We start from the raw sequence: 25,728 nt of genomic DNA on the forward strand, positions 1-25,728 counted from the left end.
AGCACACTACACATCTTGGTGTGATATCACGTTTTAGACAAGTGGACGCAACAGTGAAACTTGTAGGTGAGTGTGTTACCTGTGGTCAGATTGGCGAGTTGCTTATATGATGTATCATAGGAATCATAGCAACATAGAAATAGGAGTAGGCCATCCAGCCCTTTAAGCCTGTTGCACCATTCAACTAGACCATGGCTAATCTGTACCTCAACTCCATTTACCCGCCTTTCTCCATATCCTTTGGTACCCATACCTAACAAAGATCTATTGATCTGAGTTTTGAAAGGTTCAGTTGACCTAACATCCACATGGAGGGGGAAATAGTTCCAAATTTCTACTATCCTTTATATGCAAAACTGCTTCCTGATTTCACTCCTAAATGGCCTGGCTTTAATTTAAAGGTTATGCATGCCTCCTTGTTCTGGATTCGAAATAGACAAAATAGTTTCTCTGTATCTACCTTGCTGAATCCTTTTATTTTAAATACCTTGTGTGGTAAACCACTTTTATCGTTCACTATCGTTACACTATAGTTAATCACTGTTATATCGTTACTCTATGGTTATCACTGTTCACACTGTTGTATCACTATACGAGGTCGCCTCTTGTCACGCTGCTATACCTGGGCTGACCACTGCTGACTCCGCCCATGACTCCACCTACCTGCCCAGGTATAAAGGTAGTCGACTGGCTGGCATTCCTCCTTGTATCCGATCACCCACGAGGGTGGGCTCTGTTATTTAGCCAATAAAAGCTTATAGTTACTTTCTTAACTCGTCGCTTTTCATTGGATGAATTGATAGGTATATCAATTTCATTGGCTAAATTTTAAAATGTCGACACCTGAGCAGTCAAACGACCAGCCAAGCGACCAGCCAGACGCCCAGCTACAACAGCCACAGCAGCCGGCCTGGCTGCGAGCCCTCAGACCACCGTACCTGGATCTAAACCCACAGGCAGCAAACTCAGCCCTCGACTTCGAACACTGGTTGAGCTGCTTCGAAGCCTACCTGGGAGAATCCGGCGTGCCTCAGAAATCCATGCTAAGAGTTCTGAACGCCCAAGTGAGCCCTAAAGTATTCGCACTCATCCGGGACCTTAAAACATACGAGGACGCCATCAACCGGCTGAAAAGACAGTACCAAACCCCGGTAAATTCCATGTATGCCAGACACCTCCTAAGATCCCGCACGCAACAGCCAGGAGAGCCCGTGGAGGAATTTTTACGGGTGCTACAAGCACTCGGCAGAGACTGTAACTTTAAAGCGGTAACGGCGGCAGAAAATACTGAAGACAATGTCCGCGATGCCTTCGTGAAAGGCCTGCGGTCCGACTACTCACGGCAAAGACTACTGGAAGCAAGGGACCTCGACCTGGACAAAGCTGCAGCCCTCGCTCTCTCTCTAGAGGTGGCCCATCGGGACCTCGAGGCATACTCAAGGTACTGTAACTCGCGACCCTGGGACTTGGGACCGACCCCGACCGCGATACCCCCCGCAGCAACCCCCCTGGGACCTACCTCAGCGTCGGTGTCCCGGACCCGATCGAGACCGCCACCCCCGGTACCGGCTCCGACATCGGACCCCCGCGATCGGGCCGCCGGCTGCTTCTTCTGCGGCCAGGCGAAACACCCGAGGTCGCGCTGCCCAGCCAGGAACTCTACCTGCTCAAACTGCATGAAGAAAGGCCGCTTCGCTAAGGCCTGCAGAGGTGGATCATCAGAGGCCAGCAGTGCCTCATGCGAGCTGTGGGGGTGGCCATCTTCCTTCAAGGCAACAGAGGCCAGCATCCCCACATGTGAGTCATGGGGCGGCCATCTTTGATACAGGCAACCGACACCAGCAGTGCCTCATGTGCGTTATGGGGGCAGCCATCTTCTCCGCCATTTTGTCCAACCTCGTGGGAGACGCCATTTTACCCACCACGCCTGACCGCCACCGTGCCTCTCGACCCGACTACCGCCTCAACCGCAGACTACAACAACTCGCTCAGCTATACACTAGCCTCCGTCACACTGGACCAGGCCCGCCCGCATCACCTGTCCAAGTCGATGATGGACATCAAAGTAAACGGCCACGCCACGACCTGCCTGTTCGACAGCGGAAGCACGGAGAGCTTCATCCACCCAGACACGGTGAGCCACTACTCCCTCCCTGTCCTGCCAATGCGCAACCGGATCTCGATGGCATCGAGGTCACACGCCACAGACATCAGCGGCTACTGTGTTGTGACCCTGTCGGTTAAGGGTACGGAGTATAAAAATTTTAAACTCCTCGTCCTGCCCCAGCTATGCGCTGCCATCCTACTAGGCCTAGACTTCCAATCCCACCTCCAAAGCGTCACGCTAGCATACGGCGGACCCCTCCCCCCACTCACAGTCGACAACCAGCAGATTTTAAACCGCCCATCGCGTAACACCTGCGGCCTATCCACCCTCAAGGTCCCGCCACCTTCCCTGTTCGCTAACCTCACCCCCGACTGCAAACCCGTCGCTACCAAGAGCAGGCGGTACAGCGCCGGGGACAGAGCTTTCATTAGCTCTGAGGTGCAGCGTCTCCTGAAGGAGGGCATCATCGAGGGGAGCACCAGCCCCTGGCGTGCCCAGGTCGTGGTCGTTAAGACCGGCAATAAAAACCGCCTGGTCATCGACTACAGCCAGACCATAAACAGGTACACCCAGCTGGACGCATACCCCCTTCCCCGCATATCTGATATGGTCAATCAGATTGCGCAGTACCGGGTATTCTCCACCATCGACCTTAAGTCGGCCTATCACCAACTCCCTATCTGCCCTGAGGACCGCCAGTATACAGCCTTCGAGGCGAACGGCCGCCTCTACCACTTCCTTAGGGTTCCCTTCGGCGTCACCAACGGGGTTTCGGTCTTCCAAAGGGAGATGGACCGGATGGTTGACCAGAACGGGCTGCACGCCACGTTCCCCTATCTAGATAACGTCACCATCTGTGGCCGCGACCGGCAGGACCACGATGTTAATCTGGAGAGATTCCTCCGTACGGCCCAACGGCTGAACCTCACCTACAATAAGGATAAATGTGTGTTTAACACCTCGCGCCTTACCATCCTCGGCTGTGTAGTAGAGAACGGAGTCATCGGCCCCGACCCCGAAAGAATGCGCCCCCTCATGGAGCTACCCCTCCCCCACTGTCCAAAGGCACTGAAGAGAACCCTGGGGCTCTTCGCCTACTATGCCCAATGGGTGCCCAATTATGCGGACAAAGCCAGACCCCTCATGAAGTCCACATCCTTCCCCCTTACGGAGGAAGCGTGCGCAGCCTTCTCCCTCATTAAGGGAGACATTGCCAAGGCCACTATGCACGCAGTGGATGAGTCCATCCCCTTCCAAGTCGAGAGCGATGCATCCGACTTCGCCCTAGCCGCCACCCTTAACCAGGAGGGGAGACCGGTGGCCTTCTTCTCAAGGACCCTACAGGGCCCTGAGATCCGACACTCGTCGGTCGAGAAGGAGGCCCAGGCGATTGTGGAGGCGGTACGACGCTGGAGGCACTACCTGGCAGGCAAACGATTTACCCTCCTTACCGACCAACGTTCGGTCGCTTTTATGTTTAATAACAAGCTGAGGGGCAAAATCAAGAATGACAAGATCTTGAGGTGGAGAATCGAGCTCTCCACCTACGATTATGATATCTTGTACCGGCCAGGTAAGCTGAACGAACCCCCCGATGCTCTGTCACGAATTACATGCGCCAGCGCGCAAAGTGATAGACTTCAGACCCTCCACAACGACCTCTGCCACCCCAGGGTCACCAGACTTTACCACTTCATTAAGGCCCGCAACCTGCCCTACTCCATCGAGGAGGTCAGGACCATGACCAGGAACTGCCAGACCTGTGCCGAGTGCAAACCGCACTTCTTTAGGCCGGACAGAGCAAGCCTGATCAAGGCCACCCGCCCCTTCGAGCGCCTGAGCATCGACTTTAAGGGGCCCCTCCTGTCCTCTGACCGTAATGTGTACTTCCTCAACATTGTTGATGGGTACTCCCGTTTCCCCTTTGCCTTCCCCTGCCCAGACATGACCAGTACCACGGTCATTAAATGCCTGAACGACCTCTTCGCCTTGTTCGGGTTCCCAAACTATATACATAGTGACCGGGGCTCCTCCTTCATGAGCGAGGAACTCCGTCAGTTCCTACTAGCGAGAGGTATTGCTGCAAGCAGGACCACCAGCTACAACCCCCGAGGGAACGGCCAGGTAGAAAGAGAGAACGCGACGGTATGGAAGGCCGTCCTCTTAGCCTTAACGTCTAAGGGCCTCCCAACCTCCCGCTGGCAGGAAGTCCTCCCGGCAGCGCTGCATTCCACCCGGTCACTACTTTGCACTGCCATCAACGCCACCCCCCATGAACGAATGTTTGCTTTCCCCAGGAAGTCGACTACGGGAACCACGCTCCCAACCTGGCTGACCTCTCCGGGGCCCGTCTTGCTGCGAAAGCACGTGAGGGCCCATAAAACGGACCCCCTGGTCGAGAGGGTGGACCTCCTGCACGCCAACCCCCAGTACGCCTATGTGGCATACCCAGACGGGCGGGGGGACACAGTCTCCTTACGAGACCTCGGACACTCCGGAGACACCACCTTCACCCCCCCCCCCCACCACCCCCCCAATTCCAGACCAGGTAGATGGCATGCCGGAACCCCACGAGCCTTCGCCGACCACGCAGACACCAGCATTAACACCGGATAATGCAACACCGCCGCTGCGACGATCAGAAAGGCTTACGAGGCCTCCGGACAGACTGACATACCAGAACTGGTAGTACACTTCACCCCGCCGGACTCAAATCTAAACAAGGGGTGAATGTGGTAAACCACTTTTATCGTTCACTATCGTTACACTATAGTTATCACTGTTATATCGTTACTCTATGGTTATCACTGTTCACACTGTTGTATCACTATACGAGGTCGCCTCTTGTCACGCTGCTATACCTGGGCTGACCACTGCTGACTCCGCCCATGACTCCACCTACCTGCCCAGGTATAAAGGTAGTCGACTGGCTGGCATTCCTCCTTGTTGTATCCGATCACCCACGAGGGTGGGCTCTGTTATTTAGCCAATAAAAACCTATAGTTACTTTCTTAACTCGTCGCTTTTCATTGGATGAATTGATAGGTATATCACCTTGATTAGATCTCCCCTCAGTCTCCTATACTCAAGGAAATACAAGGCAATTTGATGCAACCAATTCTCATAATTTAAGCCTTTTAGCCCTGATACCATTCTGGTGAATCTGCGCCGTACAACCTTCAAGGCCAATATATCCTTCCTATATAATCACTCCTGCATTGAGAGGATGCTTTACTTCTGTTAACATTTGAAAATAAAATGTTATAAAGGTAGAAAAAATAAATAAATATTAGACTTAGCTTATATGGAGAGGTTAGGAGAAATATTTTTACACTGATGGTTGTTAGAACATGGATTGACCTACCATAACAGTGTTGGAAGCAGAATTTATTATAGCTTTTCAAAAGGAACTAGATAAATACTCATAAAAAGAATAAAAATTACAAGGGTGCAGGAAAGGGCAAGGGAATGGGACAAAGTGGATAGCTCTTTCTGAGAGCGAGCACAGGCATGATGAGCCAAATGCCTCTCCTCTGTTGTAAATTCTATGTTATGATTCCTCTTTGAACCATGACAGAATACTGCATGAATGATTTGATTGGTTTATTTTGTGGTGTATCGATGTTTCAGAGATTGTAGTTTTTGTTTAACAATTTCACTTGTTTAATTTATTTAAAGGCTTATGTGTTGATATGATTATTTTATAGTTTAATATTTTTCTATTTTTTTAACCAAATTTTTACTCTTTTGGAGAATGATAGTGTCAAACCTAGTCACATGGTCAATCTAATCAAGTTTTGAAAGCGGTCTAATTGAAAGATAATGTTGATACAGTGTAGTGTTATTACAGCCATTTTATAAACAATCGCACTGACATGAGTCACTTTAGTTGATCATCTGGAATAGCCAAACTTAGACTATAATTAAGTAGAACATTCTGTTACTGAAGTAAATAACAGACCAGATTTTAAAAAGCTATTAATATTTCACTCAACTACAATAAATAATATCAGCACCAACATAGTGGGTCAAATGGTCTCCTTTTGTGCTGTAAATCTCTCTGGTTCTGCTATAATGCACAGTTCTGCGTGCTTCTCACCCGCACTTTCCTCCCAACAGCTTGGGATGTCATGAGCTCTTACTTTGGACTCCAAAGATAAACACGTTGGAAATTTAAAACACAAATACACTGATTTTTTTCTTGGTCTTTAATACTAGTCTAATATTCTTTGGGGAGATTATCCCTTTTCTGAATCTCAGTACCGATCTCCACTTCCATGTTTAGCCTTGTTTTGTATGTACCTTTTAAGGGAAGAACTGGTTTTAGACTGCAGTACCGGCAGTGACCACCCCTGTATAAAAGGCCCTAGCAGGCTTCTGTATTTCAGTCTGACGTTGCCCTCCTGTTCAGTAAAGTACCTGTTAAACTGTTCTCCCGAAGTCCGTGTATTGTTGAGGCGCGGACTTTACAGTGGCGACGAGTAAGTTCGAACTCGCCTGCAGTGTGGCATCATCTCACGGGGATCTCGCCCTGAGAGGAGGGTTCTTGGAGGTCGTAGTCTGAGCAACGGGCGTCGACCGCGGGCAACCGCCCAAAGAATTCATTGGTGTTCGGAGAATTGCGGGAGAGACTGTGGAGAGCTGTGCTTGGCTCCCCAGTTAAGGTGTTCCAGCAAATCGTGCTGGTAGCAGGTAGTGCGCTGACCCTTCCGGACTGCGGCGGGCTCGAGCTCGATCGAGCGGTTCTACAAAACGGGCCGCGCAGCGTCACCGGGAAAAGAAAACGAGAGAGAGAGAGGGTGGAGCGCACAGGGCGCGGTCGGTGCTCAAGAACCGGGCAGCGGAGAGAAAATAAACGGGGGGGAAGGAAAGCGAGACGCGCCGAAGCCGCGGGTCGCCGCCATTACCCCGTAGAACGCTAGGAGCAGCGCGGCAGCAAGGGGAAGAAGGAAAAGCGCGGGAGGCGCCATTTAATCCCGTTGGGGAAGAAGGAAAAGCGCGGGAGGCGCCATTTTATTCCATTGGGGAAGAAGAAAATGCGCGGGAGGCGCCATTTTAAATCACCCAAGATGCCGAAAAGTGGCAGTATCACTGCTTTTGACAACGAGGTAGAAGACTGGACCACGTATGTGGAAAGAATTGAAGTGTACTGCAAGGCAAATGAGGTGGCCGATGGAAAGAGGGCGTCGGTATTATTGAATTTGATGGGCGCGAGTACGTACGGCCTATTGTGGAATTTAATTACCCCAGCTAAACCAATGGAGAAAAGTTTTGAGGAGATTGTTAATACCTTACAGGAACACCTAAACCCTACACCGCTGCTGATAGCAGAAAGATTCAAGTTCCATAAAAGAAACCAGCACAAAGATGAGAGCAATGCTGACTATCTTACGGAACTACGCAAGTTATCGAAGCACTGCCAGTTCGGAGCAGGACTGGCAGACACCTTGCGGGATAAGTTTGTCTGCGGGCTCCAGAGTGAAAGAAGCCAGAAATGACTACTTTCAAAAAAGGACCTGACGCTAGAACAGGCTTTCAGCGTGGCAGTATCCTACGAAGCAGCAGCACGGGGAGCTGCGGAAATACAACAGAAACCACAAGAATACAGCGCTAATGAAATGGCGTATGGAGCAGAAAAGTGCTATCGCTGCGGCAGAACAACCCATGAGCAGAAGGACTGCTGGTTTAAGGACAAAGTATGCAGGCAATGCGGAAAAATGGGACATATAGCAAGAGTCTGCAGGTCGGGAAAGAAAACTAACACGACAAGAACTACTAAGGAACAGTACAGGAAAGTAAAGAAACTGACAGATAGTAGTTCAGAAGATCAGGAGAGTGATAAGGACTCCGGGAGCAGGAGACTAAGTTGTCTAAAGTTACACAACATGATTGCAAAGGAAGATCACCGAACCATTTGGGTCACCCTCATGATAGCAGGGTCCCCAGTAAAGATGGAATTGGACACAGGATCAGCCCTAACTGTCATGAATCGACGAGACTATGAGCGGCTATTCTCACACATACCCTTGAAGGACGCGTCCATTGTATTGAAGACATACACGGGGCAAAAGGTCTACCCCAGAGGAAAAATAAGGGTGCCAGTTAAATATAACGGCAAGGAAACACAGAAACTATATATGTATATACTATGAGATGGAGGACCACCATTATTGGGACGTGAATGGATCCGAAAAATACAATTGGATTGGCATTCCATTCTGGCGCTAACTGTGACTGACAAAAAGGATGATGACGTCGCACCTGGACGTCTGTCACAAATTCTATCTGACGCAGAAGAGGTGTTCCAACAAGGACTTGGGACTCTAAAAGGAGTAAAGGCAACCATAAAGATTGAGGATAACGCAACCCCAAAATTTTTCAAGGCCAGACCGGTGCCATACGCGATCCGCCCAGCCGTTGAAGCTGAACTGGAGAGTCTGGAGTGTTCGGGTGTGCTGTCCAAGGTGGACTGGAGCGAGTGGGCCACGCCCATCATTCCTGTAATGAAGAAAGCATTGAGCAGCACGCCTGGGGAGCCAAGGAAGGTTTGCATCTGTGGGGACTTCAAGGTGACTGTGAACCCAGTCCTGCACACAGTACAGTATCCACTTCCGCGGATAGAAGATATTTTCGCCTCACTATCTGGAGGGAAACGTTTTACAAAGATTGATCTGGCCCAAGCGTATCTACAAATGGAGGTGGAAGAAGCATCTAGAAAATAGCTCACGATAAACACTCACAAAGGCCTTTGCCAGTACAATCGACTGGTATTCGGGGTAGCATCGGCCCCGGCTATTTGGCAGAGGGCAATGGAACAAGTCCTGCAAGGGATCCTGGGGACCCAGTGTTATTTGGATGACATCCTGGTTACGGGCGAAAATGACAATGAACACCTTGCCAACCTGGAGCAGGTGCTCACGAGATTACAGGAATATGGGCTACGAGCCAAATGCGAGTTCTTCAGGAGACAAATCTTGAATTGTGGCCACATGATTGATGAGGAAGGGTTGCATAAGTCGCCGGACAAGATTGAGGCTGTAGTCAAGGCTCCAGCACCGGAAAATGTGTCGCAACTGAGGTCGTTCCTCGGGTTGGTGAACTACTACCATAAGTTCTTGCCGAATTTATCTACAATTCTGCACCCACTGAACGCCCTCCTTCAAACTGGTGTAACATGGAAATGGAGTGATGAGTGTAAGCGTGCCTTTCAGGAATGTAAATGCCTAATCACTTCAGAAGAAGTATTGGCCCACTACAACCCAACACTACCGATTCGGTTGGCATGTGATGCGTCACCCTACGGCATTGGAGCGGTACTGTCACACAAATTCCGTGACGGTTCAGAGAGGCCAATAGCCTTTGCATCGTGCTCGCTAACCTCAGCCGAGCGTAACTACGCCCAGATTGACAGGGAGGCCCTCAGCCTGGTGTGGGGGGTGAAGAAGTTCAATCACTATCTGCACGGGCAGAAATTCACCCTACTGACTGATCATCAGCCCCTGGTCTCCATTTTTAACCCAAAGAAGGGCGTTCCGGTGATGACGGCGCAACGGCTGCAAAGACGGTCACTTTTTCTAGGGGCACATCAGTACGACATAGAGTACAAGGGTACGAAACAGCATGGAAATGCTGATTGGCTGTCGCGCCTACCGTTGCCTACGGTAGAAGAAACACCGGCAGTGGACCCTGTTGAGATATTCCATGTGACCATAGTCGAATGTTTGTCTGTTACAAACTCGAGTATAGAGAAGGAAACCCGAAATGACCCGACACTCTCTCGGGTCTACGATTTGACGGTGAAGGGATGGCCAGCATATGGTGACTCACTGTTGCCAGCATTCTCGCCAAGGAGAGAACAGCTGTCAGTGTGCCGGGGAACCTTGATGTGTGGATCCCGAGTGGTAATTCCACCCAAGTTGAGAGATAGAGTACTCTATGAGCTTCATGAGGGTCATCTGGGAGGGGTAAAAATGAAGAGCCTAGCCAGGGCATTTGTGTGGTGGCTGGGAATCGATAATGAAATCGAGGATATGACCAAGAGATGCACAGGATGCCAGAAGGTCCAAAACGCTCCACCACAGGCCCCGCTACATCCATGGGAGTGGCCCTCATCTCCATGGCAACGGGTACACATTGATTTTGCTGGTCCATTTATGGACTCAATGTTTCTAATCGCTGTGGACGCCCATTCGAAATGGCCAGAGGTCATTAAAATGTCCTCCACCACCACGGAGAAAACTATTGCAGTCCTAAGGACCATCTTCGCCAGGAATGGGTTGCCAGAACAGATTTGCTCCGACAATGGGCCACAGTTTGTGTCTGAGGATTTCCGGAGGTTCCTGAAGAATAATGGGGTGAAACATTACACATCTGCCCCATATCATCCAGCCACAAATGGATTGGCTGAGAGGTTTGTTCAGACCTTTAAAAAGGCCATAAAGGCAAGGTATAATGACGACATACCACTACAACACAAGGTGGATAGTTTCTTGTTTGCTTACCGGAATGCGACACGCAGTAACCAACCAAGCTCCAGCCGTACTGTTCTTCAACCGAAGGCTAAGATGTCGCCTGGATTTGCTCAAACCAAACATAAGACGAGATGTTGAGGATAAGCAATTCCAGCACATAAATGAGAAGCCAACCCGGAGCTTCAAGGTAGGGCAACCAGTCTTGGCCCACGACTACCGAACAGAAAAATGGCAGCCAGGAACGATATGCACACAGCAGGGACCACTAATGTACACAGTGGACTTTGGAGAGAGCATTGTGAGGCACCATGCTGACCAGATTCTAGAGTCACAGGAACAAGCCAAACCCGTGCCACGAGAAGGTGCACCTGGTAATCAACCTGAAGTACAGATTGCGTCTACCTCAGAAGCAGTGGTATTGGAAGCTGACGAACCAACCAGTGACCATGAACCAGAATCAGCTTCGCCGCAAGAACAGGATACTCGAGAAAGGCGCTATCCAGTCCGGATCAGGAAGCCTCCTCAAAGACTGAACTTATAAATGATTATTTCAGTTGATGTATATAATGTCCAGAAAGTTGTAATTAGTTATTATTTAGTTGTTAAATGAATGTTATGTACTGTTTATCTAAAAGGGGAGGAATTGTTGTGTATGTACCTTTAAGGGAAGAACTGGTTTTAGACTACAGTACCGGCAGTGACCACCCCTGTCTAAAAGGCCCTAGCAGGCTTCTGTATTTCAGTCTGACGTTGTCCTCCTGTTCAGTAAAGTACCTGTTAAACTGTTCTCCCGAAGTCCGTGTATTATTGAGGCGCGGACTTTACAAGTCTGATCCTGCTTCTAAATCAGTGGTTACCGATTCAATTGTGGTGCCCACTTGATTATCCTGGCTATGTCATACTTCAGTATGACTCCTGCTACAGTTGCTTTCCTTCTCTTAGTTACATGTCTTACATGACTGTCTTAGAGCCTGCCACTAGAAATGACAGGTAGAGGGGAACGTTTTCAAGTCGGGAAGGGGCTGGGGGAGTGTTATTTAAAGGCGCTTCCTGCCTTTTCTTATTGGCAAAATTTTTTGTACACGCAGGTTGAGAGGGAGAGATACATCTGGAAAGATTTAAGGCTGTCCTAAGGAGTTTTGGGTCTCAGCATTACTTTTGAGGCTCCTAAGCGCCGAGCTCTTTCCCTGGCCCTATCCATTAGTGCTTCCAACACAATTACTTTGGAGGTCTCTCCAGGCCGATATTCAAGGCTGCAATGAGCACGGTGTGGCTGGCCAGCAAGATGGCCCCTCCCCTTTAAGAACTGGATGGTGCCAGTCTGCCTGGCTTCCATGGTAACTGACATCGCCTGAACTTCGGTAGCGTTCTGAGGTAGTCCCTCGCTCCCCGACGTTAGCGCCTTAAGAGAGGTGTGTAGCGCCTAATTTAGCACTCAAATCACCTCCTGGGGCGATAGAGGTGAATTTTGCAGTCGGAGGCGATAATTAGCGCCCGGCGCTAAACTTTGTGCCTGGCCGATATTAGCGCCCCAAATTGGGCGATACAGAATTTTTCCCTCTCGATGTTTTGAAATGCTTAATACCATTTAGGACATTCCATCTGTTCAATGGAATAAATAGCCAACTGCTTTCTGGAAAGATAGATTTTGACTGGACTATTACAATGCTTTCCCTCATGCTGAATATAAAAGCCAGCTGTTATAGGCAAATCTGGTCTTCTTATGAATTGAAGGAAGGCCTTGTACACAAGGTAATCTGGGATAGTTACACCCTGGGTGAACAATAAATCTGTTGTTTCCTGGATTTCATGTAGAATTTACACTTTGTGCCCTCATCACATCAGAAGACTAGTAATATCAATCATGCCATACACTTTGTAGTAGACTAAACTACAAAATGGGAATTTGCAGGAAGAACTATTGTTGAAAATTCCATTTGAATAACACAGCAACTTTGAACCACTTCATAGAAATGTTAAAAGACGAACCAGTCAGTTGGGTTCCTTGCAATGCTTTATTTGCAGATCTTCCAGACAAACACTAGACAAACACTTGTGGGAAAGGTGCAGCTGCTTAATCCCTACTAATTACAGTCTTTCTCAAAAGTTTGTCGTTGTTCTTATCTGCAGAGTTACAAATTAGTTCTATGTCTGTTGTAGCCAGATTAAAACCATTATGAAATAGTATATGAAAAATATTTAATCCTTGTACCCCTGAAACCCTTTGAAATGCAGCTTTTCCTTTGAGAAGTTTATCTGCAACACTAGGGCACCTTACTTGAATGATGAGCAGCCAGCTCTATAACTCTTGCACAAAATCAAACTGATGGCCACCTGTAGTATCTGACAAGTAATGTCTATGCTTGGATTTCCTGATGAGATTATGATGTTGCTTAATCCTGCAATTTCCCTTCCTGGCTCCCATGTTAGCTGATATTACTAACAGTTTTCTCTCCTCAGGTAGTGTCCCCTTCTCCTTCAAATCTGCCGTCATCACCCCTCTCCTCAAAAAAAACAACCCTTGACCCCTCCGTCATTGCAAGCTACCGCCCCATCTCCAACCTCCCTTTCCTCTCCAAAGTGTTGTCTTGAACATGTTGTCGCCTCCCAAATCCGTTCCTATCTTTCCTGGAACTCCATTTTTTAATCCCTCCAATCAGTTTTCCACCCTTGCCACATTACTGAAACGGCTCTCATCAAAGTCACAAATGACATACTATGTGACTGTTACAAAGGTAAACTATCCCTCCTCATCCTTCTTGACCTGTCTGCAGCCTTTGACACGATTGACCACATCACCCTCCTCCAACGCCTCTCCACCGTTGTCCAGCTGGGTGGAACTGCACTCGCCTGGTACCATTCTTATCTATCTAATCGCCAAAGAATCACCTGCAATGGCTTCTCTTCCCGCTCTTGCACCGTTACCTCTGGTACCCCCAAGGATTTATCCTTGGCCCCCTCCTATTTCTCATCTACATGCTGCCCTTCAGTGACATCATCCGGAAACACAGCATCAGTTTCCACATGTACGCTGATGACACCAGGCTCTACTTCATCACTAGGGTTGCAAAATTCTGGGAATTTTTAAAAGAGGAAACTTTCCATGGGAATTTTCAGGACTTTATGGGAATTTGGGGAATTTATTGGAATTTTGAGTTTTTTTGCACACAGATGGTTTTTGTCTCTGACCCTTGTATTATCTTTGTCATCAAAATAGCCATACTGTTCCATACAAATAAAAACAGGCTTTCAAAACTTTATTTAGGTTATAATTTTGAACTTTATTGAACCCTCACAAAAAAGACCCACCTAAAATAAAATAAGCCAAATAAGAAGATAAACATATATTGATTAAGAAATTCCTTAATAATTAAGATTCCATCTCTTAGTAATTTTAAGAGAGGACCTGTGGGAAAAAAAATGAAAGAAATACAAAAAAAAAACAATATTATGCTAGCATGTGCTTTTTTGGGCAAAATTCCCCAAATTCCCAAGCTAAACTTCCCGTGGGAAATTTCCGGAAATTTACCGGAAACTTTCCACCCCTTCGCAACCCTACTCACCACCACCTCTCTCGACCCTGCACTGTATCTAAATTGTCAGACTGCTTGTCCGACATCCAGTTCTGGATGAGCAGAAATTTCCTCCAACTAAATATTGGGAGGACCAAAACCATTGTCTTCAGTCCCCGCCACAAACTCTGTTCCCTTGCCACTGACTCCATTCCTCTCCCTGGCAACTGTCTGAGGTTGAGCCAGACCGTTTTCTACCTTGGCGTCATGCCGCCCCCAAGTTTCCCTCCAAGTCACACACCATCCAGACTTGGAAATATATCGCCGCTCCTTCATCATCGCTGGGTGAAAATCCTGGAACTCCCTCCCTAACAGCACTGTGGGAGTACCTTCACCACACAGACTGCAGCGGTTCACCACCATCTTCTCAAGGGCAATTAGGGATGGGCAATAAATGCCGGCGTTGCCCACATCCCATAAAAACGAATTTAAAAAAATTTAAAAAAAAATTCCCTGAGACGAGCTCCTGACCACATATCCGCACCATCACTAAGACCACCTATTTCCATCTCTGGAACATCGCCCGACTCCATCCCTGCTTCAGCTCATCTGCTGCTGACACCCTCATCCATGCCTTTGTTACCTCTAGACTTGACTATTCCAACACACTCCTGGCCAGCCTCCCACTGTAAACTTGAGGTCATCCAAAACTTTGCTGCCCGTGTCCTAATTCGCACCAAGTCCTGTTCACCCATCACCCCTGTGTTCGCTGACCTACATTAGCTCCTGGTTAAGCAACGCCTCGATTTTAAAATTCTCATCCTTGTTTTCAAATCCTTCCATGGCCTCCCCCCTCCCGATCTCTGTAATCTTCTCCAACCCCACAACCCTCTAAGATACCTGCGCTCCTCTAATTCTGGCCTCTTGAGCATCCTTGATTTTAATCGCTCCATCATTGATGGTCGTGCCTTCAGCTGCCAATGTCCTAAGCTCTGGAATTCCCTCCCTAAACCTCTCAGCCTCTCTATCTCTCTTTCCTCGTTTAAGACACTCCTTAAAACCTACCTCCAAATGCCCTAATATGTGGCTCGGTATCAAATGTTGTTTTATAAGGCTCCTGTGAAGCGCCTTGGGACGTTTTACTTTGTTAAAGGCACTATATAGATACAAGTTGTTGTTGTAATGCTTATTTCCAGTATTTTGGTGTGCTTGGTGATGTATTGTTTCAGATGCCCAAATCCAGGTGCCTGGATATTAATAAATCTGTGCACCATTCAGGATGCTTTTCAGGTCACTATGAAAATAAGATATTTTCTGTGTATAGGCAGAATCTCAGATCAATACGTCTGCCCAAATTCTCTTACTGTGTATTTTTAAAAATTCATTCATGGGATATGGGCGTCGCTGGCTAGGCCAGCATTTATTTCCCATTGAGAAGGTGGTGGTGAGCCGCCTTCTTGAACCGCTGCAGTCCGTGTGGTGAAGGTACTCCCACAGTGCTGTTAGGGAGGGAGTTCCAGGATTTTGATCCAGCGACGATGAAGGAACAATGATATATTTCCAAATCAGGATGGTGTGTGACTTGGAGGGGAACTTGGAGGTGGTGGTGTTCCCATGCGCCTGCTGCCCTTGTCCTTCTAAGCGGTAAAAGTCGCGGGTTTGGGAGGTGCTACCGAAGAAGCCTTGGCGAGTTCCTGCAGTGCATCTTGTAGATGGTACACACTGCAGCCACGGTGCGCCGATGGTGGAGGGAGTGAATGTTTAAGGTGGTGGATGGGGTGCCAATCAAACGGGCTACTTTGTCCTGGATGGTGTCGAGCTTCTTGAGTGTTGTTGGAGCTGCACTCATCCAGGACAAGTGGAGAGTATTCCATCACACTCCTGACTTGTGCCTTGTAGATGGTGGAAAGGGAGTGCGGAGTCAGGAGCAATGTTCCCCCTAATTTTAAATTTGGGCTGCACTGTGCATTCAAAGTTTCGCGCACGCATGAAATTTCACATTGTAAAAGCTGTTCCCGGGCTGGTGGCAATGGCACACAGCTGCACGGCCATGCAGCCGCACAGCTTAGAAGGAACGTTAGTCAGGAGGTGAGTCACTCCCCACAGAATACCCAGCCTCTGAACTGCTCTTGTAGTCACAGTATTTATGTGGCCAGTCCAGTTAATGGTGACCCCCAGGATGTTGATGATGGGGGATTCAGTGTCGAATCCCGCACCATCAAGATCCTGGGGTGTATGTTTTCATCCCAGTGTTCAGTTTGGAAGGTTTTTTTTTTGGTATCTGGTTGTAGAATTATGTATTAATAACACAAGTTCCCTATGTATTTTAAGTATATCAAGCACTGCCTTGGCAAAATTAACTTTATTCCACTGCATAGGTTTAACGAATAAAAGGCTTTAATGTTGAAATGGCATTTCAGAACTGTTAAATCTCAAGAGTTTAATAACCTTGCTTGTATAACAATTAAAAGAGTACACAGGAGACAGAGTTCAGTTCACAGCCATCACTTTCCAGAATCTTCTCCGCTTCATGCACTCTATTTCCCATAGTGCATTGCACATCACAACTACGGTAAGCTATGTGGGACAATTCAAATACAACATTCAAAATACACAACAAGAACCATGACAGCTATAAATTCAAAGCTTCGAACAACTCTTTTCTATTACTCTATTAGTGTGATCAACCACGGCAGTACATTAATCTTCCGATGATTTACAGTCCATCTAGAACAGCATAATTCAGGACTATAATTAACTTTAACATTCTGCAACCAAGGTAAATAAATAACCAGTTTTCATCAGAATAACTGTTAATATTTCTTAAAACTAAAGAACCCACTGTGACACACAATTTGCTGCAATATTTATTGGTTAACATTATTAGGGGCACAGCTTATAACTTTAATTAATTTATAAACTGAGAAAGTGGTTGGGGATGTGATTGACACTTTTTCACTTTATATAATAGTTCACTTCAATATAATCAGTGTAATGTTAATGTACCCACTGAGATAGAAGAGAGAGAGAACAGTCAGTGAACCATGAAAATTATTGAAGCACTGCTTGTACCTTTCAATAACATCACTAAAAATTTAATTGCAAATCTTTTCATTTCCATCAACCTTGAAACCGCATTACATCTTGATTCAAGATAGAATTCCTGAAGAAAAACTGACTGTGTTTATGTGGTGGTCTTAATAATGATAATCAGAATTTTTGCAAATTGTTGTATAGATTTTTTTAATGCATTTTTACTGTAATCAAAGTTCTTGCAAAAATGAATAAAAACTATTATTTAGTGCAATTAGTAAGATTGTACTTTAGTGATTGATGGAATACAGTATAATTTAAAGACTCTTATTTTCCTAAAATCGAATCCAGCCCAGACTGATGGAAGATATACATTTATTTCTCTTTCTCACTCCCCTTCTCCATCTCTCCCATTCTCTCTCTCTTTTCTACTCCCTTCCAGCACCCATCTCACGCTGATGCAGCCCAGGATACTCCTCTGATGTTGATATTAAGTTACGTTGTTGGAGAAGCATAGAGGAAGCTATACTCTGCATCTCTTACTATACCTGACAAAGTGAAACATTGGGACACATACCTTAACAGATATCAATGCTTTCACATGTTAGTATCAAATATACAAATCTGGGTGCAATGGGGCAAAATATTTATTTTACATCAGTGGAACACTTTTATTAATTGAATCAAGAATCCATCTGATCTTTTCATCAAATATTTAAATAACTGAAACAATCAATTTAACTTCTCTACAGTGCATGATGCAGCTTCTTTGTTGGCTTTTTATCGAATCATATTTTCTCTCAATAGTTTAACAGCAGTTCCCTCAAGTGAACCTTGTCTCTTTATAGTCTTAAAGCTTCAGTGTTCAGCAGTCTGCCCATGTAGTTTTGCATGACCTCAGGATTAACAGTTACCCTACTTGCAATAATCTGTTACATTGTGCTATAACATTCACTTTTGTAATAGCACATAACTTCAGGTACTACAACATGTATATATTTAAAATTAGCAGATCTTCTGTGGTATTGCTTATGCCAGGTCAGATAATATGCTAAAATATGTTTGAAGTGTAACTGGCCATAAATATGACACAGGAAGTATTTGCTATATACAAGATAGGGCTAATTTTCCAAGTTTGCATTGTGTTAAGTGATTTTTAAAAAATAATTCTTCGATTCTCTTCAATAGTCCTTCAGGACTGGTGTTTTTATAAATCCTTAGTAGTTCCTCATTATAGTTTTCTAGTAATTTTCCTCACTTTGCATTTGTGCTTTTCCTACCTCTTCAGTTCTGATTTGCTGCTGTTTTACTTTGTGCCAATAAATGTTACTACAAAATGTGGTGACAAAGGTGTGATAAACAGGAAGTACATGCTAGATGCAAGACTTTACAGAAAGATTAGTATTCTTGTAGTTTTATAGTCTCAGAAAATGAACAACATGCATTTATATAATAGCTTTTTAATGTAGCAAAATGTTCCAAGGTGCTTCATAGATGCAACGGAATAAAATCAATTCAAGCTCCTTCTTGATATCATTTCGTTATGATCATACCAGTGGGAATATTTGACTTTCATTTCTACTGCTGTTTCCTAAATAGAAGATACACAGCCCTTATTCAATGAGTGGAAGCACAAGTCTGTCATCTGTTATGATATTGAGTCCACCTGTTGGACAATAGTCATACGGAGTAGCTTACCTAACATGTTGGTTTATATTGAAGGTAAAAATAAGTAGAAATATCAGAGTTTGGACTGTAGACTAGATCAGTAAACAGCAATAAAAGGGAGACAGATGCCTTGGATTAAGGCACAGGTTTGCAAACGAGTCCACAGGTCAGATTTCTGTACTTACAGGGCTGGGCATACCATGTACTATGAGCACAGTGTACTCAAAATGCTTTATTAGATATTTTTTCTGCATTTGTTGACTTTCTAGCATGTTATCTTTGTTGCTGTATATTTCAATAAGAAAGTGAAAAAAAAACTCATGGCAGTTTAGGAAGAAAACTGGGAAATTCTCTCTGACCCCAAGGGCGATCGAGCTCAAGGAGACGATGTTGATTGGTTGATGCAACCCCCAATAACCCAACTACCTTCTACATGTAAATATGTTAGACGCTCTCAGGAACTCATCCAGCTCACTTTAGAATGCTTGCAGCAACTCCATACTCACTGGACAGGCTGGCCAATTATTGCAGATGTTGACGGCACTACTCTCATCTAACCTAGTTCTATGCTGATCTAACTTTAAAGTTATATACCCAGGTCTTCCCTAACCTGTCTAGCTTGAATAACCTATCCACTTTTGACCGTGTCTAATCCTTTTATTATTTTAAATACCTGAATCAAATCTTCACAAAGTCTATGCTTTTCAAAAGTAAAAAGCCCCAGCTGTCTTAGCCTATCCTGATAACTGATGGCCCTTAAAACAGGTATCACTCTAATGGTTTTTGCAATTATTTTATTATAATTTTGAAAGTAAGAAATTCAAAATTACAATCAGTAATCTAATTACAGCCCCATTAAGGATCTGTACAATGAGCATTCAACTGCATGGTGCACTTCCTGTAGTCGCACACCAGCTGCACATTGAGGGAGTGGAATCCCTTTCAGTTCATGAAAATTGACAAGTTCAAATGAGGAGCACGCAAGGCAATGACACCCTGCACCATTGGGAAGCTAGCAATCTGTGCAAAACCTCACGCTCGCTCCTCCTGCTTCTTTCTGGCCAGAGTGAATGAGATGAATGTGTTTCTCTTTGTATAGAAAGCCTTAGTGACTCCCCTTATACAGGAGTGCGCTTCAAACTGTGAGATGTTGCTTATATCTCCAGAAGAAGCCTGAATGGAGATAGAAGCATAAAAATTAAGAGCCACATTCACCTCGATAGCCACTGGCAATGCTGGCCTTGCCCTGCTTTGATGTTGCAGTTGTGGCTGCAGCAGTTGGCAGATTTCACTCACTACCTTTATTTGTAAAGTGAAAATGTCTCATGCATTGGTCCCTGCTGAAGTTGAGGTAAGAGGATTGCTCCCTGAAGACCCTCAGCGAATATGGCTTCCTGCTGAGTGCCCTTCTCCCTCTCCCTCTTCTCGCAGCTTGTCCTGCTCTGCGTGGCCTCTCTTCATCCTCCCAGTCATGTTCAATTTCCAGAGGATTCCTTACCAGGCCACCTATGTCTGGAAGCAACTTCTTTCAGCACAATATTTTATATGACAAAAAAGTACTGCAAAACCAGCCAGACCACTCCCTGCAGAATATTCAACTTTTAGCCAAGTATAGGAATCCTCCAAAAACGCGTACAATTACACCAGCAGCCAGAAGAAATAATCCAGCAACTAACCTGTAAGTACTTCATGATCCCTTTAAATAGTGCTGGTGGGGGAGGGTTCTTCATTCCGTTTAACATTGTGTTCAGCTGTGCGAGGGTCGAGACAGGTGTTGGCTGGAGTGTGGAGTTCAAAAATAGTAGTGGTAGCTTCAAGCCTTGCACACTGATTTGCGTCATCGTCTCGCTGCTCTACATGTTACCGGGGCTCGTTAGGCACATGCATATAAACACCTTTATCATAATAGTGTCGAAAGTGTGCGCATGCGCATCTCTGATCCCATTTGTGAGTCTTATGTGGCCACGTAGTGCCTAAAAACAGGCGCTGCACAGCCCAATTTAGCCCCCTTTTTCTTTCACCAAACATAGTCATTCTGGCATGAATTTATCAGCCCAGCAGATCTTAGTGCAGCTTCTAGGTTTTTGTCCAGCAATTGCAAGCAAAAAGTAAAAGAAAGACTTGAATTTATATAGCACCTGTCATGACCTCAGGACATCTCAAAGCGCTTTACAGCCAGTTAAGTACTTTTGAAGTGTAGTCACTGTTGTAATGTAGGAAACGCGGCAGCCAATTTGTGTACTGTAAGCTCACACAAACAGCACTGTGATAATGCTGTTTTTAGTGATGTTGATTGAAGGATAAATATTGGCCAGGACACCGGGGATAACTCCCCTGCTCTTTAAAATAGTGTCCTGGGATCTTTTACATCCACCTGAGAGAGCAGACAGGGCCTCTGTTTAACATCTCATTTGAAAGATGGCACCTCTGACAGTGCAGCACTCCAACAGAACAGCCTAGATTTTTGTGCTCAAGTTTCTGGAGTGGGACTTGAACCCACAACCTCTGACGCAGAGGCGAGAGTGCTACCAACTGAGCCATGGCTGACACGCTAAACAGTACTTTAACTTCATCAGTGTGAATGCTGACTCGCACACTGAGACGTGGGAGACACGCCAGACTCGTCCCTGCTCCCCAACTAGAGTGTGGCTGGATGCTGATTGTCCTTTACCATGTTAGAGTTGCTTGTTATTGGTTGGGTGTGCTTTCTTCTGCTGGATTGGAGTGGTGATTCTGATTGTTTGAGTTGACCACAGTGACAGCTCTCCTCTCCATACAATGTTGCTGGTGTTTCCATGGTGCTGAAGTCCGGCGTTTTCACCCGTGTTGCGCGCTTTGTTTGCAGATAACAAATAAGCAGTAACCAAGGAAGTAAAGTGCACACAATGATCAAAAAACACTTGCACACTCTGCTTTTCACCTTACCGTTTTACCAACAAATGCACAAAATGGTTGAAGTGCACATGCATACGCCATGCATATGAGTATTGAGATCGCATGGTGTATATTACTCTTTTTTAATTTACTGATCAAAAATGCAATTAGCCACATATGGATTCCCAATTAGCTACATGTGGCTAGTGGCTAATGTGCTGAACAACACTGCACTGGAACACCAACATGCGGCATCTCTACCTCACCTGAAAGCCTACCATGACCATGTCTCATAGTTTTATAATATTGCAAAAAGTATTTCCCCTTGATATAATTTTATAAATAGTGGGAACATTAAGGGATCCAAATTAGATCCATTGTTACCTTTATCATTTGTCTTTACGCCTACTAAACAGAAAGATGAAACCTAACTCCTCTCTAAGTAATAGTTCTTTCTTCAACCTGCTCACTGAGAGAGATAGTGGAGTACTGAAGAAAATGGCTGAACTCCAAACACTGTTCTTTTTTAAAGGCACAGTCTGATAAGCACGGTATAGAATTCCCCTAATGACTACCCTCGGACACAGTCTTCCATGCAGCATCACCTCCTGCTTTCTATCACCAAGCCAGTTTTTAGTGCAGCTAATAGGCTAGTTTAGACATAAACTTCTTCAAAAGCTTCATATGTGGTACTTGGCAGCTGTGACTGCTCTTCAAAGTAATTTGTTGTATGTGAAGCACTTAGGGATGCCCTGAGAAAGGTAAAGTGCTATATAAATGCATGTTTGTTCTTTTTTGTGTCTTCTGAAAATTCAATTAAGTATATCCACTGGGTAGCCTTTGCACACTGATTTAGTTACCTCCTCAAGGAATTCCAACAGATTAGTGAGGCATGGCCTTCTGCTTAAATCAGTGATGACTACTGCTTATGGACTTGGTGCTCTTTGGATAAATACTAACAGCATTCCATATAATGTTTTCAAATGTTTTCTCCACAGCGGATATTTGGCTAACTGATCTATAATTTAAAATTCATGTCTTCACTCCCTTTCTTCGAATATTGAGATAGCATTTGCAATGTTGCAGTTCTCAAGTACAGCTCCTAAAAGTATTATCCAAATAATTTATTTGACACAGAAGTCAAAATAACTAAAAAATATTTATTTGAATTTCTCTTGCTGCTATGCACAATGCACCATTATATTTTCATTATACTACTTTTAATACTTAATACATCTTTATCTGATTATTGGATGGCTCCCAGTCCTAATTTTTGATGGCTTGTATCTCTTATTTTGCTATGTTTTATTCTGCCACTGTGGTCTTGGTCTTGCTATTTTTCCTCAGAGATATACTTCCTTTCTATGAATAAAACATCTCTTCTCCACCTTCTGCTTGTAGACATATTTCAATATTTTCATTAGCTGTGTATCCTTTTATATTTTCAGTTCTTTTTTCCCCATTTGCTTATTTATGTTTACAGACATGTTAATTTAAACTTTATTTGGAGGGGTTTAGTTAACATGAATTATTACTTTTATGATTTGCTCCAACAGCTTAATTTCCCATCTAGTAATGGCAGAATTTTTGAAAAAGTTCCTTCTAATTGAGAAAACTGCCCAGTTATCTACAAAGTCAATCACAACATTTTAATAACTGCTCATGGATGTCAGTTATCTAATGCATTCTTCCAAGATAACACTGAGTCATCATTAGAATAGTTTAATGTCTCAAAAAAAAAATAATTGGCAGCAGTGCCTGGATTCTGTTCGCCCTGTGCGAAAGATTCCACTTCTCACTTCCTCTGTCATGGGAGCCAACTTCTTTGCCTTCACACCAATAAAGCAAGCACCAAATAAATTTGGTAAGAACTGAGCTCTGACTTTGAGGTACCAGCTATTCTCCTCTGGTGACTGGCCTACTTGCTTCCTTGAATTCTAGTGACTGCTCACTGCTGCTGAAACCCTCATCTGTGCCTTTGTTACCTCTAGACTTGACTATTCCAACACTCTCTTGGCCAGTATCCCATCTTCCACCCTCCATAAACTTCAACTCTTCCAAAACTCTGCTGCCCGTATCCTAACTCGCACCAAGTCCCATTCACCCAAGACCCCTATGCTCGCTGACCTACATTGGCTCCCGGTTAAGCAATGCCTCGATTTTAAAATTCTCACCCTTGTTTTCAAATCCCTCCACGGCCTGGTCCCTCCCTATTTCTCTAACCGCTTCCAGCCCTACAACCCTCCGAGATCTCTGCGATCTTCCAATTCTGGCCTCGTGTTCATCCTCACTCCAGCCTTCAGCTACCGAGGCCCTAAGCTGTGGAATTCCCTCCCTCTACCTCTCGACCTCTCGACCTCTCGACCTCTCGACCTCTCTACCTCTCTACCTCTCGACCTCTCGACCTCTCTACCTCTCTACCTCTCGACCTCTCGACCTCTCGGCCTCTCGACCTCTCTACCTCTCTACCTCTCTGCCTCTCTGCCTCTCGGCCTCTCTGCCTCTCTGCCTCTCTACCTCTCTACCTCTCTGCCTCTCTGCCTCTCTGCCTCTCGGCCTCTCTGCCTCTCTACCTCTCTACCTCTCTGCCTCTCTACCTCTCTACCTCTCTACCTCTCTGCCTCTCTACCTCTCTACCTCTCGACCTCTCTACCTCTCGGCCTCTCGACCTCTCTACCTCTCTGCCTCTCGACCTCTCTACCTCTCGGCCTCTCGACCTCTCTACCTCTCTGCCTCTCGACCTCTCTACCTCTCTACCTCTCTGCCTCTCGGCCTCTCGGCCTCTCTGCCTCTCTGCCTCTCTGCCTCTCTACCTCTCTGCCTCTCTACCTCTCTACCTCTCGACCTCTCTACCTCTCTCTCCTCCTTTAAGATGCTCCTTAAAATCTACTCCTTTGGCAAAGTTTTTGGTCACCTGTCCTAGTATCTCTTTATGTGGCTCAGTGTTTGATAATGCTCCTGTGAAGCACCTTGGGACGTTTTACTACATTAAAGATGCTATATAAATGCAAGTTGTTGTTGCTGCAGAGGAGCTCGGAGATGCAGAGGAGGGAAAATCAAAACATTGGTTTAAAACTGTTCTTTTTTTGAGTATGTTAGTCCAGGATTCCAGTCTCAACCAGGTGTAGCACTTCCCACTAAGTTGGTGTGCACTGTAAGGGATTGTCCAACACATTACTTCAGCAGACGAATGCATGTTTCTTGAGTTCTTTTTCTGTTCATTTTTGTCCCCTCTCCTGAACCTGCTGACTGTCTGTTGGGGTATGATTCCAAGGGTACTGGACATTTTCCAGAACATCAGCCAAGTGTCCATTATTCACATGCAAGCATTGATGGTGAGTGGCTGCAGGTTATTTGGTTGCACGGGCATCACATCTGAACCCAAACCTATACACACTCTATATTGATGCGCACTCAGAATTTTGGGAGGGCAGGGGTAAAATCACTGGATAGTGATCAGGAGCAGGAACCCTGGGCATTCCCCCCACCCCCCCTCTAACCAAGGGATGCTGAGGCCAGTTGTTGAGGCCTACTACTGCCACTGGGGCTGAGATCAACTAACCGGGATTGAACGGATACTTTCCTGATCTGTTTTGTTCAGCTACTTAGTGGATAAACTTGTTGCACCACTGGGAAACCCTGCCGCCAAATAGTCATAGAGTCATAGAGTTATACAGCACAGAAAGAGGCCCTTCAGCCCATCGCGTCTGCGCCGGTAATCTAATCCCATTTTCCAGCATTTGGTCCGTAGCCTTGTATGCTATGGCATTTCAAGTGCTCATCCAAATGCTTCTTGAATGTTGTGAGGGTTCCTGCCTCTACCACCCTTTCAGGCAGTGAGTTCCAGATTCCAACCACCCTCTGGGTGAAAAAGTTCTTCCTCAAATCCCCTCTAAACCTCCTGCCCCTTACCTTGAATCTATGCCCCCTTGTTATTGACCCCTCTACTAAGGGAAAAAGTTCCTTTCTATCTACCCTATCTATGCCCCTCATAATTTTGTACACCTCAATCAGGTCCCCCCTCAGCCTTCTCTGCTCCAAGGAAAACAACCCCAGTCTGTCC

The 25,728-nt window shown here is 45.8% G+C and overlaps 1 protein-coding gene across 5 annotated transcripts in view; it reads left to right on the forward strand.

Moving 5' to 3' along the window:
• Positions 1-25,728, forward strand: part of arhgef28a (Rho guanine nucleotide exchange factor (GEF) 28a) — a 678,106-nt gene that overhangs the window by 235,042 nt on the left and 417,336 nt on the right. The window lies entirely within an intron of this gene.

Source organism: Somniosus microcephalus, chromosome 1 (assembly GCF_052327205.1).
Source record: "Somniosus microcephalus isolate GS21.2 chromosome 1, FLI_Smic_1.0, whole genome shotgun sequence".
Taxonomy (NCBI): Eukaryota; Metazoa; Chordata; class Chondrichthyes; order Squaliformes; family Somniosidae; genus Somniosus; species Somniosus microcephalus.